Here is a 15,387-nt window from a genome sequence, read left to right on the forward strand (position 1 = left end):
TAATACCTTGACTAATAATAAATTTAAAAAAATGAAACCAGACTAATATAAAAAATCAAACCACCCCAGAGCCAAAGGCTGGGAGATGGGCGGTGAGCTCCCTTTCCACCCGCGCGTCCCCCATGCAGCGACGAATCCCCTGTGGCGCGACCCCACGACGGCGAGCCCGCGAGGAAGGGGCTCCGTCACCCCTCTTGACAAACGAGGAAACCGAGGCAGAGGTGAAGTGCCAGCCCAAGGTCACGCGGCTGGCAAGAGGCGCGGACTGCCTCTTGCCTCGGGGTCCCTGGCCAGTACAGTTGGAATTTGATCTTGAACCTTTATAATAATTTGAAATGCATTTATCTCTGGATTTGTTTCTTCAGCGTCATAAAAAACTGCAAAGACAGTATTTTCTTCTTGTTGAAGAGGTGTTGCTGTAATAATAATAATAATAGTAGTGTTATTCATAAGAGCCCGGGATCTTGCTAAACTTAATTATCTCAATAACCTCCGCATTTCCCAGTCCACGGTGTTCCTTTCTTTCCATGCACCTTTTTTCTGCAGAGCTGGCCTCCCTGTCACAGGTAGACTAGGAGCCTTATGGCTCGCAGGAGGGAAGCTCTCCCCTGGCGGCTCAGGGGCAGAACTGGGTAAGCCCGCTATGCCTGCATCCAGATTCCCCCCCTGGCCCCCCAGAGGATATAATTAGCCTTCCTTTTCTGGCTGCCAGGGCAGCAGGCTCGGCTAGCTGGGCCGGCGGGATGTGGAGGTGACAGAGCAGATTTGGCGAGCACTCACCTCATTCTGGGACTTTCTGGCTCTAGTCCAACATTGGCCTGGAACATCTTAGGATTTAAGCTAAAGTAAAAAGAGAAAGCGCATTGACAGAGTGCCATTGAATATAAGAAGCTACCATGATTTAAAGCCCCAAAGGCACAGCTGTAAATGCATGTGAATGCTTCCTCCCGAAAATAACTAACTCAAACTCAAACTGCCTTTTTTTTCCCTTGGTAAATTCCTCTGGACACACTTCAGAGTCCTACTGACTCACCAGCTTCTCTGTGAAGCCTTCCTTGCTTGATTTTCCCAATTAAGATTACACACAAACACAATGAAACTATTAGCCCCTTGAGGTCAGGGACCTTCTTGGCAGCTTCAAGCCTTTGGTAAAGATTCGGTGAATTTTCGTTACTCCGAGTGATGTTTTCTTGCTGCCTTTCTGTACTTCCTACTTGCCCTTCGATTTCTCTTTGCTGTTCCTGCCTTTATGTTATTTTTTCCAGTTTTATTGAGAAATAACTGACATATATCTCTGTATAAATGTAAGAGGTGCAGCATGATGGTTTGACTTACATACATTATTCATGGATTACCACAATAGGTTCAGCTAACATTTATCTTCTCATAGATATAATAAAAAGAAAGAAGAAAAGAAAAAAGGGAACTTTTTTCCCCCCCCGTGCGATGTCCCTCCTTTTAGGTCCACCACTCAAAGGTCTCTAGTCCACCCTGTTTCTGAAAATTTTCAGATAAGGCTCCTGCATCAAGAAGCCTGTTTACTAACCCCCAACACTGGAGTTGGTATAAATGTACAGGACAGTTTTTATTTGAATCTTATAGTAAGGTAGCCTGAGGCTTGTGGTCTTTTAGTCTGTCTCTAAATGCTTAGATTCATTTTTACATTTTTTGCCTCTTGTGGCTGACTGCCCGTGGTGCTACCAAAGTAATCACAATTTTTACCATAAATCATTTCATAGTATTTATAATAATAAATATTCAAAAGGGTCCTTGGGGAGACAGCAGATCTGTGCATAGGTTCTCTACATAAATGAGGCTTTTTAAAGAGTTTTTCCAAATAATTTTCTGCAAATATATTAAGCTGTAATGTGGAAGACATGATGCTGGGAATGGTGGAAGATTCACCATTTAATAAAACATGGTTCCTGTTGAAAGAGCTTGCTAGCTAACTGGGAAACACCATATCTAATTATAACTCAAGTTAGGTCTAAAAATTGCCATAATAGCATTACAAGCAAAGCAATATCCTATATAATAAAAGCCTAATATGCAAATTGTCCCCTCTGAGGTCATTCAACTGGGAGTTCCACCGCTTGCTGTGATGTGTGCTGGTCACCAGGAGGCAGTGTGGAACATGGCAGGCGTTGGTGACACTCTGTGACCTCTCGCTGGCTACCTGGGGACAAGGGTTGGGGTGGGGTGGGGGGCATGGGGACTGAGGTGCAGTGAGAATGCAGTTAGTTCTCACTCCCCCTGCTACCCTCCCCTGGGAGGTGAGCCAGGGAAGCCCCTGCGCTTAGGTGCTGGGTGCCCACAAGGAGCCCACCCCGCACCCGTGTGGCCTTTTCCGGGTGAGCCGGGCCACAGGCAACAGGACTGCAGGGGCATTCAGGCTCCCTGTGGGTTCGTGCAGGAGCTCGTCTGCGAGGCCAGCCGGGAAAGAGCACGCTGCCTTCCCGGCTTTCATGCGGCACTGCTGGCCGGCCTAGAGGCCCACGCTGTGCCTCGACCCACAGTGTCCAGCCGCGCTTACCACATCTCTGCATAGGGACCCAGGCACTGTGACTCAGGCGGAGTGGGGCATGTGGGGGCCCAAGGGCCCAGGTGCTTCCCAGGGCCCAGAAGTCAGCTGGGACCTGCCTTTCCACGCCAGAGGCTCCCACTTCGATCACTGGCCAGGCTTAGGGACCACCCCCATGCACAAATTTCGTGCATTGGGCCTCTAGTGAAAGTATAATGGAATAAGATGTTCAACATGGGAACATTTCATAAAATCATACATTGTTCAGGCTGAAAGGAGGCATCAAGTCATTGAGTTCAAACTCACTTTTACAGCCTTCATGCTAAGGAGTGAACTTGTCCAAGGTCACAGACCTGGGGCTAAAACTTGAAATCTAGACTTTTATTCATTAAAGTTTTATCAATATTTCAGTGAATTCATCCTTAAAGGCATTAACCAGCAACTCTATGAAAATTCCATTTATGTGCTTAGAGCAGAATTGAGGAAGAGATAACAAAAATATGATCCATGTTTTCAAGGAGTTTATGGTCTCTTGGGAAAATATTCCCCAACAGATCGTAATAGGTGTGTCAAGGACTTTCAGGTCCAAAGATTTATAGCATTTTGGGTTTACTGCAGAACTGGGTGTCAGGTAATCTATTATGAAAGGCCTTTTTAATAGTAAGAACTATTCTCTGCTAATGAAGACAGTGTACCTTACTGTTAACTCCTGTGGTAGAGGGCCTAGGTGTGGCATTGGAGTTGGAAGAGGTGCTGTGGCAGTGAGAACACTTTGGGGAGGAGTTAGGACTTTCTGGGCTTTGACAGATTGGTAGGGTCAGACTTAATCAAAAGGACAAGGAAAGCATTTTGAAGGTAACAATGGTTGATGTGTTTAAGGGACTGTAAAAAAGCTGACGTCCAGGGTGACCTGACTAGATGAGAGCAGTAGTTCTCAGCCTTTAGTGCACTTCAGAATCACCTGCAAAGATTATTAAAACCCAGAATGTCTGACTCAGTCCATTGGAGTGGGGCCCGAGAATTTGTATTTCTAACAAGTTCCCTGATGATTCTAATGCTTCTAATCCAGGGACAGTACTTTGAGAATCACTAGATTAGAAGGTTGAGAAGGTAGTATCAGAAACTATCAAAGAACTTGTTCCAAAAAAAGTGTGTGTGTGCGCACGTGCATGTGCACAGGTGCATGTTACATACCAGCATAAGAGAGTTCTGGAAATATACATTGTAAACTGTAGTAGTAGTCACCTGTGGAAGTGGGATTTTTTAGGTGTTGGAGAATTCACTTTTTACCTAATGCCTTTCTATATTTTTGCATTATGCACATATTGTTTTTGTATTTTAAAAAAAGCGAAAGTCCTTTTTGAAGATGTATACTGTACTAAAATATTTGTGGATTAAAAAAGAGCTAGCTGAAGTAATCTGGTGTCACACAACAAACATTTTTAGAGTGTTTGCTGTATGCCAGATGCTGCTAGGATCTGGAAATACAAAGCCTTTGCTAAAGCTTGCAGTCTGGTGATTGAGATGGGCAGATAACAGCTCTACTGAGTATCATGTGAGCTTCATAAGAGTAAGGATGAAGGTCTAGCTCTGTTGGTGGCAGATAATAGACATTTGGTAAATGATGAATGAATGAGCAAATCCAGACAAGAAGTGAAGACAGAAAGAAAAGGACAAATGGGAGATTCTGGAGGAAAAATTGACAAGTCTGAAGAGGGATGTTGAAAAGAAGAGGTATGTCAAGGACTTTCAGGTCCAAAAATTGAAAGCATTTTGGATTTTACTGCAGAACTGGGTGTCAAGTCATCTATACTGAAAGGCCCTTTTAAACCCTCCACAACCCATCCTTTTTTAAAGAGATGCTTGGAAATGGAACACAGAAACTAAACCTAGATTTATGAGTACATGTTAGATTTCAGGGCTTTCTTTGCTAAATGAAAGTGTTTTCGCCGAAACCGGTTTGGCTCAGTGGATAGAGCGTCGGCCTGCGGACTGGGGGGTCCCAGGTTCGATTCCGGTCAAGGGCATGTACCTGGGTTGCGGGCACATCTCCAGTGGGAGATGTGCAGGGGGCAGCTGATCGATGTTTCTCTCTCATCGATGTTTCTGACTATCTCTCTCCCTTCCTCTCTGTAAAAAATCAATAAAATATATTTTAAAAAATAAATGAAAGTGTTTTCTTTTTTCTTTTTTTATATTTTTATTGATTTCAGAGTGGAAGGAAGAGGGAGAGAAAGAGAGAAACATCAATGATGAGAGAGAATCACTGATAGGTTGCCTCCTGCACGCCCCCTATTGGGGATCAAGCCTGCAACCTGGGAAAGTGTTTTCTTTAATCACAGTGCTAATTCTACTGCGTTTATACCCTTCACCTACAATCTGTCCATTAAATATTTATTATGTGAAATTAACTGAGATACATGGAGAATGTTTAAATACCATACAAAAAAGGGTTGTATTATGTCTTTTGATCTTATCTTTTCAGTGACAGGGATGGTATAGTGACTCAAAATTCTGTCATGTTTCTCACAATGCCTCACAGAGTTTGACATATTATCAGTCCCAAATAAATGTCCATTGTTGATAGTTGAATGGGGTGTACTCTGGAGGAAATAATGGCTTTATTGCATTCTGAGTTGAATTCTATGTAGACACTATTTACATGATCAAATAGGCTATGTTGTTACACTTGATTGCTATTGAGGAATGTGAAATATGGAGTAGGCATTCTCCCTAACTTTTTGTGTGGAGGTGCCGCTCCATTTTATCTTCCTCAGAGGTTTACTATACGAAAATTAATTTCTTAAGTAGATGTGTGGCTCACTCCAGGCTTGGGCTGTGTCATTAGACTATAATCTCTTTACCACCAGAAAGACCTATATTCTACACTTCGGGGTTTTCAAGTGATCAAGTAAAAATTTCTGCTACAGCCACTCTTCACACTTGATTTTATTATTTATTAAGATTTTTTCTGTTATATGTTTTTCAGTATTTTATTTTACTCCTTACCGAGGATATTTTTTCACATTGGTCTTTAGAGAGAAAGTGGAAGAAATAGGGGGTGAGGGGAGAGAGAAAGAGAGAGAGAGAGAGAGAGAGAGAGAAACATTGATGTCAGAGAGACACAGTGACTGGTTGCCTCCTGCACTCGAGACTGGGGATGGAACCTGCAACCAAGGTATGTGCCCTTGACCAGGAATCGAACCCATGATCCTTTGATCCAAAAGCTGACACTCTAACCACTGAGCAACTGGTCAGGGCAGTATTATTATTATTATTTTTATTATTATTACATAGATAATGTTTCAGGTTTGAAGGCTATAGCTGTTACTTGGGGGGAACTTGTAGAGTAATCGTCTAAAAACAAACATAATAAATCAGGGGAAGGAAAATTGTATGTCACTCATAAACACAGTGTGAAGTTGCTTCCCATTTATAATGCTAACCTAAGATTAGCAGTCATATGATAATTTTTCCAGAAATATTCTTTGCTTTCAAAATAGACACGGTTGTTTATTTAAAATGACAGTTTCATCCTTAAAATGCTTCTACATTTTGAAGTCTGAATTTTCATCCTATGATTAAAATGGAATGCTTTTTAAAATTGTGATATTTTATGCCGAAACCGGTTTGGCTCGGTGGATAGAGCGTCGGCCTGCGGACTGAGGGGTCCCAGGTTGGATTCCGTCGGGGGCATGTGCCTGGGTTGCGGGCACATCCCCAGTGGATGTGCAGGGGGCAGCTGATCGATGTTTCTCTCTCATCGATGTTTCTGGCTCTCTATCTCTCTCCCTTCCTCTCTGTAAAAAATCAATAAAATATATTTTTTAAAAAATTGTGATATTTTAGCTCTAAAACTATGTTATGTGAAGCCATAATACTTAGCAGAGAGAGAAAAGAGGAATCAGGCTGTTGTCTCGTTCTCCCTGCAATTGAGAAAGCTTTGGGAACAGGACCCCTCCTGCCCATTCTTCAGTTGTTGTTTTTAAATATGTGTGTGTGTATTTAAAAAAATTTTAGAGAGAGGAAGAGGGAGAAAGAGAAACATCCATGTGAGAGCCGACCTCGATAGACTGCCTCCTGTACGTTCCCAACCAAGGATCAAGCCAGAAACTCTGTGCCCTGACCAGGAATCGAACCAGCAACCTTTTGATGCATGGGATGATGCTCAACCAACTGAGCAACACCAGCCAGGGCTACAATATTTGAGGATGTCGAATCTTTTAACACTGGTACTATCCTGTTTACTTGAAGATGTCCCATCTTGTAAATCTTTGTGTCGAAAGGTGGGTTTAACTAGGGTTTTGACTAAAATGTGATTTTGGATGATTAGACAGCCCACAGGGTTGCTTTTCAAATACCCCCAGGTAGGTGTTGTTCTCTCCTACTAATTAAAGTAATAATGCTAATACCTAATAATATCCAACATTGTATGAATGATACCTAAACTTTATATGGTGCTCTTCAGTTTCAGAATTATTTGCTCAATAAGATCCTGGTAAATACCAGTAGCCAAACCTGAGAAAATAAGTAGAAGAATTAATGGTTAGTTGGCATCAAGTAGGAAAAGTTGTTTATAGAGGCCTACCCAAGTTCTAGATCCAGGCCACTCATGTTCACATCCTTACTCTGCAATCCACCAGCTGTGTGACCTTTAGCCTATTACAAAACCCCACCAAGTATCAGTTTCTTCTATAAAATAGGAAGGATTACAATTACAGTACCTATTTGACAAGTGTGTTGGAAAATAAAATGAAATAATGAATGGATAAAGTGCTTATCACGGTATCTGGCATATAGGAACTGCTTAATAAATTAAGCTAGTATGAGAATTAAGTACTGCATCTTAGGACTCTGGTTGTTCTTTACTCGAGTTGTGTTAAAGAACAAATTGTTTTCAGGGATTCTGCCTTATAGCTGGTAGGAACCCAGAGCACATACCAGGGCCTTGCCAGCAGTCGCTTTCTTAGTATCCTGAGCTGCATTTTTCAAGAGTGGAAGGCAGAGGTTAGTGCTTCTGCTTCTAGAGTTCCTTTAATATGACCTCCATGTTAGAGCTTCGCCTGGTTGATAGGTGTCTGAAGTTTTTGAGAAGGCCCCTAGATGGGCATTGTTTTGTTCTAGTAGTTGCTTGTACCAGTACCTTGTAATGAATAGAATGAATATAGTATAGGACAGACTCAGTTTTCCAGCTTAACAATCTTTGCAAACTTCTTACTTACCACCTGCTGCCAGAATCCAGGAATCACACAGTGGGAAGGTGGGCCTGTTGTAAAGGGTGCTGCTGCTGCACTTTTCAGAAAAACACAAGGTGTGGATGGCCCTTATCCAAGGCTGTGGACTATTTTCCTGTTAAAATGAGGGTCTGTAAGCATGCTTTAGCACATACCTTTAATCACTTTCCTCCCCACCTTTACTTATGGTATAGAATCTCTGAGAATATTTCTTCTGGTGACTAGGAACTCAGACTTCCCTTTATGTAGTACAAAAGCTAAGCGAGTTGTATTTTAAAAAGTCATTGTTTCGCCGAAACTGGTTTGGCTCAGTGGATAGAGCGTCAGCCTGCGGACTGAAAGGTCCCAGGTTCGATTCCGGTCAAGGGCATGTGCCTTGGTTGCGGGCATATCCCCAGTGGGGAGTGTGCAGGAGGCAGCTGATCAATGTTTCTAACTCTCTATCTCTCTCCTTTCCTCTCTGTAAAAACTCAATAAAATATATTTAAAAAAAAAAAAAGTCATTGTTTCTTTCATGGAGTTGGGTGGTTTGGCTCATTTATTATGCTTTCTGGGGAGTCTCCTGAGACCCTTTCCTTTCCTAAGGGCCCCCAGGAGACAGCAGTGAAACCAACATCTATTACCCTAGATCAGTGGTTCTCAATCTTGGCTGCACATTAGAATCACCTGGGAATCTTTTTAAAATTCTGATTTCTGGGCCTCATCCTCCGGAAATTCTGTTTCTTTGTTATGGGGTGGGGCCACAACATTAGTAACAAAGAAACAGAATTTCTGGAGGATGAGGCCCAGAAATCAAGATTTTAAAAAGATTCCCAGGTGATTCTAGTGTGCAGCCAAGGTTGAGACTACTGCCCTAGATGCTTGTGGGGATGCTTAAGCCAGGAGTTTTATGATTAGACTAGAGGCCCAGTGCATGAAATTTGTGCATGGGTAGGGTCCCTAGGCCTGGCCAGTGATCAGGGCTGATCTATGGGGTAACCTACAGGGCAATCGGGGCCCCCACTCACATCGCCTTGGCCTGGCGCCGCCCACTCACCTGCTCCACCATCCTGCCACGGTCCGCTGTTAGGGCCCATCAGGGCTGGCAACGCCTCCACTGCTGCCCGCTGCCAGCGCTGTGTCACCAATGCCCACCATGTTCCGCACCACCCCCTGGTGGTCAGCACACGTCTAACTCCCAGTCAGTCGAACTCCTTCCCCTTGGGGACAGTTTGCATATTAGCCTTTTATTATATAGGATTAATTCAGGCTTTAACCCTGGCAAAACTTGAGAGTGAAGTCATCAGATAATTGTGCTTCTTATAGACTGATGTATGGAATTTAGCCCAGTACTCTGTGAGATATTTCAGAGCCTGGAATAGGAGTCCAGATGCCAGTCCCAGCCCCTCACCTAAACGGCTGTGTGAATTTAGGCAAATAGCTTAAATTTCTAGGTCTCTCTTCGCATCTAAGGATGAGGGCATGACTGTAGGCCAGTGGGTCTCAGTCCTAGTTACATATAAGAATCATTTGTGAAGTTTTAAAAACAGTATCAGGGCCCTACCCTAGCCTGATTAAATTGGATCTTTTGAGTTGGAGTCTGGGTATTGCTATTCTTCAAAGCTTCCAGTCTTTCTAACGTGTAGCTAAGAACTGCTAGGTTAGATGACCATGTATTGAACAGTTGTGTCATTCTGCTCAGGAACCCTCAGTGGTTTTTCATACATAAAGTCCCATTTATGTGCTCTGTGTTCTGACCAGTCTTGTCTTCTTCCCAGCTACATTAATCTCTTTGGTGTCTTCCTGGATATATTTTGTACATTTGTTTTTTTCCCCACCCTGATGTCCTTACCTGGAATGTCCTCTTCCCTTAGAACGATTCAAAATATATCCATTCAAGGCCCATCATTCTTATCTCCTTTGGGGAACTCCTGACCATTCCAGTCCTTAGTTATTTCTCCCACCTCTAGCCTGGTTCCAAGTTTTGTTTAGCTCTGAATAAATGCGATGAACAGTAGATGCAGTGTAAGATGTGGTACTCAAGCAACATTCTGTCCTCTTGGGGAGGTGGGACACACAGTGCCATCGGTTTGACTTCTACACTATTAAACATCTTTGTGATATCTTGTATTGTTGATTATCTCATTGTGTGTGTGTATATCTTGTAAATATTAGCTGATGAATAGCTTTTTCTGACCTGACTTCAATGGGCATTTTTAACCTTATCTCCTATTTCCAACAAGAACCTTCTGCTCTTGCCAAACTGGATCATTTTCTAGCAGACCTGTACTTTCTCATCTCCTTGTGTTTAAGTTAACCTCCCTTTCTGGAATTCCTTCTTAGTCTTATCCTCTCCACCTACAGGAATTTTATCTACATTTTTTTATTTTTAATGCTCACCCGAGCGTATGGTTGGGGGGATGATCGTGGAGAGAGGGAGAGAGAGAGGGAGAGGGAGAGGGAGAGGGAGAGAGAGAGAGAGAGAGAGAGAGAGAGAGAGAAAGAGAAAGAGAGAGATCCAAACATCTATGGATTACCTCCCTTACATGCCCTGACTGGGTATCACCCACATTATAGGTATGTCCTGATCAGGAGTCGAACCCGCAAACTCCTTGGTCTACGGGAAAATGCTCCAACCAGTTTAGACTCTGGACCAGGACTTTATCTGTTCTTCAAGGTCCAGTTCACATGTTACTTTCTCCATGAATCTTTTTCTCTGCATCTACATTAACTGTATTAACTGATTTTTGCCCTAAACCTCCATAACCCTTAGAGCGATGGTTCTCAACTTAGCCGAAGCTTTGCCCCCCAGAGGACATTTGGTAATATCTGGAGACCTGTTGGGTTGTCACAATTGTTGGAGGCAGGTGCTACTGTCATTCAGTGGGTAGAGGCTGGGAATGTTCCTAAACATTCTATGTACATGACACTCCCCTACACAAAAACATCTGGTCCAAAATGTCACTGCTGCTGAGGTTGAGAAACTGCCTTCGAGTTTGCTTGAACTGTAGTGGTTTGTTTATAAATTTAATCTCTCCTATTTAATTGAATTAATGGGTGAAGGCAAACTCCAGTTCCAAATCTCAGCTTTCTTGTTATTAATTTCATATTAGGGTTTAATCCTCGAGCCTGTGGCCTGATCTTAACCACTCAGTGTAATTTAGGACCAGAGATAAAGAGGTCCTCAGTGTGGGGTGGGTGCAGTGCAGTGAGGCAATCTTCTGAATGTCTCTCCTTTTTACCCCCAAGTCTTAATCTGTGATAACCTGGGAGGCAGTATGATACAGGACATAGAGTAAGCATTGGGATCAGGAGAAAATTTGTTTTCAGTCCCAGCTGTTGCATTTATTAGTTATATTGTTTTGGTCACTCCATTTCAACCTCTTTAAGCCTCAGTTTCCCTATTGCTGCAACAGATGCCAGTGCCCCGTGTTTTCCTTCATAGTACCTTTGTGATCATCCAATGTGTTGTCAGATGTAAAGGTGCTTTGTAAATTGTAAAGTGCTATACTACTCATTCGGCCACTGGTTCGTAGATAAAAAGAGAGGATGTGCATCAGCTTGCTGTTGTAGGAGCCCCACTGTCTACCTTCTCTGTCAGTCCCCTGGTCTCTTTCTGCAGCTCTTCAGCCATAACTATTTCAGCACCAGCTCCAGCTGGCCCTGTCCAGCTCATTTTCCTGTCCAGCTCATTTTCCTCAGTATGCCTCTTTGTTTATAGCCTTCATCCTGTTTTGGTTTTCTGTCTGCAATTTTGCCAAAACCAAAAGTGATTGACTTTGCCTCTAGAATATAAACGAGTGGCCTGGCATCAAGTACATCCTGGCAAAACCTGATGAAGACCTCACAAATTACCTTGGTCAGGGAAAAGCTACATAACAAGACAGCTTGTAGTTTAGAAAGCCAATAGTACACAGAGTCCCTTACTGCCTTTTTTCAGTAACAAAGCAATGTTTTTAAGCACTGGAAATCTCAGTGAGCTTTCTCTGACTAAATGGACACAATGCAGAGTGAGCTAAAGCCTGAGACCCTCATGTGCCTGGGGTCAGACCAAGTGCATCTTCCCGCTGATTTGCAAGTGACCTTCAACTAGTCTTTGAATCTAATCAGGTTGATAACTGAGTGACCTCTTAGGATTGTAGTATGGAATCAAATGAGATGGGGGAGAATGTAAAATCAAAACATGTACAGGGAGCTCCTACGTCACGAATGTCAGCCCTGTCAGGGGCCAAAAGGTCATCCTGCCCAACCTCTTCCCTTGACAGGTGGAGGAACTGAGGTCTAGAAAGGAAATATGCTTTGCCCAGTACCACTCAACTAGATAGGGGCCTTCCTGGGTCTAGAGTCCACATCTGATGTGCTTAAGGGCTCTTTCCTTGACTGGAAGAATCTGGGCATTCATTTTTTCTGTGTGGGCAAAGGTTGCACTCAGAAATATGTTAAGGTAAGAAACATTCAAACCTTCAAACATTCAAACATTCAAAGCAAGCATGTCAAACTTGTTTGAGGCATGCGACCTGCCAGCCGCAAGTTTGACATGCTTGCTATAAAGAATTTTTGTGAGTTTATATGAGCCAAACTGTTGACAGTTGCCTGGAAGCAGAATCTCAAAATACTGTGGTAATGATATGGAGAATGGCAGTTTTTCCACCTTGTTTTATACATTACAATCAAAAGAGGAGACGTAAGTGGGTTACATGAAGTCCATTGGTGATAGATTAGGGATGTGGGAGAAAGCAAAGGGGGAGGTGGTCAAATGAAGTAAAACGATAGCCCACCTGGCGTGGATCAGTGGTTGAGCATTGACCTGTGAACTAGGACAGCGGTCGCTAACCGGTGGTCCGTGAGGTCTGAAAGGTTGGCGACCACTGAACTAGGAGGTTACCGGTTTGGTTCCTAGTCAGGGCCCAGGTTGCTGGCTCGATCCGCAGTAGAGGGTGTGCTGGAAGCAGCCAATTGATGATTCTTTATTATCATTGATGTTTCTATCTCTCCCTCCCTCTCTGAAATCAATAAAGATATATATATTTAAATGATAGCGGGTTTGGCTCAGTGGATAGGGCGTCGGCCTCCGGACTGAAGGGTCCCAGGTTTGATTCTGGCCAGGGGCACATGTCCAGGTTGCGGGTTTCGTCCCCAGTGGAGGGAGTGCAGGAGGCAGCCCATCAGTGATTCTCTCTCATCATTGATGTTTCTATCTCTCCCTCTCCCTTCCCCTCTGAAATCAATAAAAAAATATTTTTTTAAAAAAGTAAAATGATAGACACATGCTTCTTTTACATAAGTGGGTACAGGATAGTTACATGATAACAATAACGATGAGGTAATTTGTGGTCTCTGCCCTGGTGCATTGGTTGTGCCCTGAGGGATCCAGAAAAAGGGAAGTTACCCAGACATTCCAAAGGTATGTTATCTTAGATGCAAAAAGACAATAGGCTCAGTAAAGATCAAAGTTGATACAGGCCTAGGACAGGACTACCCGCCTTAGACTACGTTTTAATTTTAAAAGTTTTAATTTCCTACCATCCTTTGTGGTTACTTTAGGTCTTTGTGAGTTTGCAAGGCTGTCACATAGGCCTTCCCAGAGCTTCTCAGGGTAGCTAGCATGTGGCCCCTTTTTGTCCACAAATATATTGTTGGACTTTATTTAAACTGTGTTCTATAGAGCCCTAGCTGTCTCATCAACACTTCAACCAGTACCCCTACATGTTTTTCTGTCCTCTACTTCAGAGTTTTGGTGCAAAAATTAAAACTCAGTAGTTTTGATCTTTAAAGGTCCTCTCAAGTGCTAAATATCAAAGAACACTGGTGCCTCTCCTGGCCATCCTAAGAACATTTTTGCTTACATTTAAATTCAGAAATGTCAGTTTCTGTATTTCTAAAAGGTAATAGTCATGGGCTTTTTTTTTTTAGCATGGAGAACTGAACCTCATTTTTCCTAGGTTTTAATACTGTTGACTTTCACTGCCAAAGATAATGTCTCCTTCTTAGACTTCCTTCCCCACCTCCTTTCCTCCAGTATTTGACGGTTTTCTCCCCTTTCATGTAAACTTCTCTTCTCCCTTGACTTCTTTGACTTTGTATTTCTGCATTACCTCTTGCATCTCTTGAGCATTTTTTCTTTGTTTCTTATTGGTTCTGCTTTCTTTTCTATCACTGAGTTGTCTTCCAGAAGAGCCCAAGGCCTACAGCTCCTCAACATCTCTGGTTTGGTGAGTGCTGTCAGGGAGAAAAAATAATTTTCCTTCTACCCTTCTGGCTGGCCTAATAATCAAGTTGACACAAGACAGATTAACAGGAGAAAAACAACGTTTAATAAAATGAACACCTCCTGTATACAGGGGAGAGACCCAGGAAAACTGATGAGTAACTCTCCAAAATGTCAAGCCATCACCTTAAATACCACCTTCAGCTAAAGACAATAGGTATTGGGGCTAGAGAGTGACCTCTGGGAAATTACCCGGCAAAGTGCAATAAATAAAAATAAGATTGTTGTATAGAGTTAAGTCCATGTCTTCATCATTGATAGTAAACGCAGGCATGGTATAGTGAGGAAAACACTTCTACAGATGGAAGTGTCCTTCTACAGTTGTAAATGTCCTTTTACAATGTCCTTCTACTTGGTTTTCAGAGCTTTTCCCTTGTCTGCTGTTTCTTAAAATTAATCAGCCTGAAATAATCAATATCCCACAGAGGCATATTTTGGGGTGACAAGCTCTGCTCTCCTTTAGCACCTACACAGATTTTCCTCACTAAATCTCACTCCACTCTGTGTCCCCAACCCTGGCATGTGCCCCGACCAGGAATCGAACTGGTGAACTCTTGGTTCATGGCTCAACCACTGAGCTACACTGGTTGGGCTTTTTTTTGTGTGTGTGTGATAACTCTTAATGTGAGCCAGGCTCCTAGATAGTTGGGGGCAGGGGAGCTCGAAATAATCCATGTACTACTTAAGCACATCTTGGGGTGGCTTGTTCTGAACCCAAACAAAACCCTGGCAAAACCTGACTTCTCTGACCTCACAATGTTTTTATCAGTATTATACCCCTGATTTCCTTTCTTTATATCTGTGATTTTAATAGCCGGCTCAGGCTCTTTTCACCTGCCAGCTAGATTTCTTTCTTTTGTTTCAATATATCTTTATTGTTGAAAGTATTAAAGATGTCTCCCTCCCCCCTCCCCATTGATTTCCTCCACTCCCCATCAACTAGATTTCTGCACTAAACTACTAAACTCTATCTTTCTCCAGTACATCATTCCCCTTCTAATTAGTCTGGTCTGTTGAATTATTTATTTATTTATTTATTTGGGGCGGGGGGGGGGGGGAGGCTGTTGAATCTTTTTGAATTCCCATCTGAAATCTTTTTTAGAAGAAGGCAGGATAAAATTAAATTGTCTTCCTCTGTCCCATTCTCCTCATCTCTATTAGGGTTTGATTGGTGCTAATAATCTAGCCTTTCTGTTCTTCATCTCAACTCAAATGATCTTCACTCCTCATATGATGAGGTCACTTATTGGATTGTCATCACTCAAAGCTGATTATGCCTAAGATCCTGAACAAGATATCCAGGTGATTGAGGCTCACTGTTCTAACAAAAAGCAAGAAATAACCATTGTTTCTGAAACTGGTTACCAAGAAATAGATGGAATTTT

The 15,387-nt window shown here is 42.7% G+C and overlaps 1 protein-coding gene across 1 annotated transcript in view; it reads left to right on the forward strand.

Annotated features, from left to right (window-relative positions):
• Positions 1 to 7,809: 7,809 nt before the first annotated feature.
• The window catches only part of NDRG3 (NDRG family member 3), a 70,908-nt gene continuing 63,330 nt past the window's right edge, over positions 7,810 to 15,387 (forward strand). The window contains exon 1 of the mRNA XM_006764513.2: positions 7,810 to 7,832. The gene's annotated coding sequence lies outside the window, so the exon portion shown is untranslated. The remainder of the gene's footprint in view (positions 7,833 to 15,387) is intronic.

Source organism: Myotis davidii, unplaced genomic scaffold (genome assembly GCF_000327345.1).
Source record: "Myotis davidii unplaced genomic scaffold, ASM32734v1 scaffold38, whole genome shotgun sequence".
Taxonomy (NCBI): Eukaryota; Metazoa; Chordata; class Mammalia; order Chiroptera; family Vespertilionidae; genus Myotis; species Myotis davidii.